The sequence below is a fragment of the Tinamus guttatus genome, unplaced genomic scaffold, assembly GCF_059628265.1.
Source record: "Tinamus guttatus ecotype Peru unplaced genomic scaffold, ASM5962826v1 Tinamus_guttatus_pri_ptg000783l, whole genome shotgun sequence".
Lineage (NCBI taxonomy): Eukaryota > Metazoa > Chordata > Aves > Tinamiformes > Tinamidae > Tinamus > Tinamus guttatus.
Window position 1 is genome coordinate 120573 of NW_028289317.1, and position 3607 is coordinate 124179.

A 3607-nucleotide genomic window follows, 5' to 3' on the forward strand; every position below is an offset into this window, starting at 1 on the left:
ACTTCACAAGAGAAAGTATTCTGATCACATATTGTTTTTAAATATATATCACTTATCTCTACCTCCTTTCCAGGTTGGGTGTTAGCAGGATAGGGAATCCCAAACATGATTTCAAAGGGGGACAGCTGAATGTCTCCCCTCGGTTTTGCTCTTGTTCTTGCTAAAGCTAATGAGAGAAGTCATGTCCACGGCATCTTAGTTTCTAACACCAATTTCAAAAGATTCTTTTTAATGTTCCCGTTCATCCTTTCCACTCTACCCGAGCTCTGGGGATGCCAAGGGGTGTGCAAGTCCCACTGAATCCCAGGGCAGTCATGACACCTTGAAGGACCTTTCCTGTAAAATGAGTGCCTCTGAATCTACTGCCTCTACCAACCCATATCTTGGCCTCTGTGGGCATTCCCTCCTCCAATGTCCTTCCTCTCTGCTGAGGGCAGGCTAAACTGCGTTTTGGCCTGCCTGTGTGTGCTCATCCTCCCATAATTGACAAGCTTTTTGCAAGATTATCCTCTTTCCCTGGGATCCAAAAAGGATTCCTAAAAGAAAATCCCAAACCTGCCAAGTAAAATCTGCATTTCTTACATATTCAGTTTTCATTTCCCCAATTCCTATAGGATCATCTAAATAAGGGGGTAGTTCTTTCTTTAATCCCCTTCTATCTTGGGTGGTCAGTGACACGATTACAAATCCAAATCCAAACCATGCCCCCGCCGATCCTGGCCTCGCAGTGGAACCTGCTATTTGGCTTTGGGCACCTTGTACTACTGGCTTCCTTTTCTTGTTTTGAAAGGGACAAAATGTCCCATTCCTCCCCCTCTTCACTGTCACTAGAAGCAGGAGGTGCAGAGGGGACAGGAGCTGTGGCACCTCATGGATTTTGGTGATAAGATGGGGGAAGGTACTGGAGGACATCCCACACCTCCCTTTTTCCTTTCTTCAGATTTCTGCTTCCCTTTTTCTCCTCTTTGTTACATAGATTCGTCTAGATGAAGAAAGAAAGAAAGAAAGAAAGAAAGAAAGAAAGAAAGAAAGAAAGAAAGAAGAAAGAAAGAAAGAAAGAAAGAAAGAAAGAAAGAAAGAAAGAAAGAAAGAAAGAAAGAAAGAAAGAAAGAAAGAAAGAAAGAAAGAAAGAAAGAAAGAAAGAAAGAAAGAAAGAAAGAAAGAAAGAAAGAAAGAAAGAAAGAAAGAAAGAAAGAAAGAAAGAAAGAAAGAAAGAAAGAAAGAAGGGAAAGAAGGAAGGAAGGAAGGAAGGAAGGAAGGAAGGAAGGAAGGAAGGAAGGAAGGAAGGAAGGAAGGAAGGAAGGAAGGAAGGAAGGAAGGAAGGAAGGAAGGAAGGAAGGAAGGAAGAGCACAGAACACAGATTCTTAATGTCAGTTACTCTGGGGATGAGTAGATGCTCATGGTTGGTTATTGGTGCTAGCGTTGAACCCACTGAAACAATTTCCTCATTGCAGCCTTGAGCTCCTTGTTCCTAATGCTGTAGATGGGGGGGTTCACTGCTGGAGGCACCAGTGAGTACAGAACAGCCAGCACCAGATTCAGAACTGGTGAGGAGAGGGATGGGGGGCTTCAGATAGGCCAAAAATGAAGTAGTGACAAACAGGGAGACCACGGCCAGGTGTGGGAGGCACATGGAAAAGGCTTTGTGCTGGCTCTGCTCAGAGGGGAGCCTCAGCACGGCAGCAAAGGGTCTGCACGTAGGACATCACAATGAAAGTGAAACACCCAAAGGCTAAACAAAGACTAACCATACTAACCCCAACTTCCCTGAGGTAGGAGTCTGAGCAGGAGAGCCTGAGGATCTGGGGGATCTCACAGAAAAACTGCTCCACCTCATTGCCTTGGCAGAGGGGTAGGGAAAATGTGTTCCCAGTGTGCAGGAGAGCATTGAGTAACACACTGGCCCAGGCAGCTGCTGCCACTTCCAGACAAGCTCTGCTGTGCAGGAGGGGTCCCGTAGTGCAGGGGTCTGCAGATGGCAACGTAGCGGTCATAGGCCATCACAGTGAGGATATTAAACTCTGCTGAAAGTAAGAAAAAGATTAAAAAGACCTGGGCAGCATATCCCAAGTAGGAAATGCCCCTGCTGTTCCAGAGGGAATTGGCCATTGATTTGGGGAGAGTGGTGGAAATGGATCCAAGGTCGAGGAGGGGGAGGTTGAGGAGGAAGAAGTACATGGGGGTGTGGAGGCGGTGGTCGCAGGCTACGGCTGTGATGATGAGGCCGTTGGCCAGGAGGGCAGCCAGGTAGATGGCCAGGAAGAGCGAGAAGTGCAAGAGCTGCAGCTCCCACATGTCTGTGAATGGCAGGAGCAGGAAGTCACTGGGAGAGCTGCTGTTGGACATTCGCTCCTTCAGGCCACTGCAGGACTGTCTAAGGAAGAAGAGTTGTTGAGAAATTAGAACAGATTTCCATGTGTAAATCTTTCTCATAAACCCTCCTCTACCCCACACACTTTATGAATTTCCATTTCAGTCAAGCCCCAGGTCTTTGAGGTCTGTGTCTTGAGCTCTGGTTGGTGCTGGGTGAGTTTGCCATAAGGAGACAGAAATCCTCAGCACTGCTAGTGCACTCTGAGTAAATGGCTGTGGTTATAGAGGGGCAAAAGGACTCACTATAGCATTAATGCAGCGTGAGAAGAGTTGGCAGCTCTTCCCAGCTGCCCTGTGTTCACATCTCTGATTTAGAGGACAATTTCACTCATTTTACCACAGAAAGAAATCACTTGATGGAGTGCAGAGGAATCCAGGTTCAAAGTGCCGATCGCCCAACCTGGTGCCCTATCTGAGAGTCCCTGAGGGAGATCTCAGCCCTCCTCTTCAAGCCAGAAGCACATTGGACTTATTCCAGCTGTTCCCATGCACCTGCCCAGCAGCAGTGCTGTGGCCTCTACCTAGTGAGCTTCTCCATGGAGCCCCTCCAGAAGACTCATCTGTAGTGGCAGAGCTGTGCCCTCTGGAGGGCAGCGTGCAGCCCAACCAACAAAAATACAGAGAAAAGGTCTAATGTTTTAAGGATGGGGTGTCCTGAAGAGAGAGTTGGTTCATTCCCAGACCCTCGCAGTACCTGGCTTCAAGCAGCACAGGGCAGAGGGGGTTCGGGCACCTCACACTCAAGGACACATCTGCATGTCAGGACCCACAGCGTCGGTGTCTGGACTGCCGCAGAAACCCCCTGCCCAGAGAGTCCAAGGGATGGACAAGGGCAAACACAGAGCAACACCCTGATTTGTGCCAAGAGAGGCAGGGCCAGGCAGGCCTGGGGGAAGGGGGCTCTCAGGAGTCTCCTTCATGCCCATCTGCCAAGGAAATATGGTCTGGATGCTGCAGCTTGCAGAGCAGAGGGTTGTGCTGGTGGGGGGAGGGGAGGAGGTGCTAAAGGTGTCAGTTTCCTCTCACCCTCTGACCATGACTCTGCTGCCCAAGGAGCCATCGGAGCTGTTCCTCCATCCCTGTGTGTCTGCCCTGTCTGTGCTCACAGACCCCATCCCACCCATTGGGCCCTAGGCTTTGTCCAGCAGACACCTCATGGGGGCAGGATCCTGCCCAGGGCACCTCCGTGTTTGCGGGTGAGACAAACCTTGCTGAGGCTGGAAAGGGGATGCT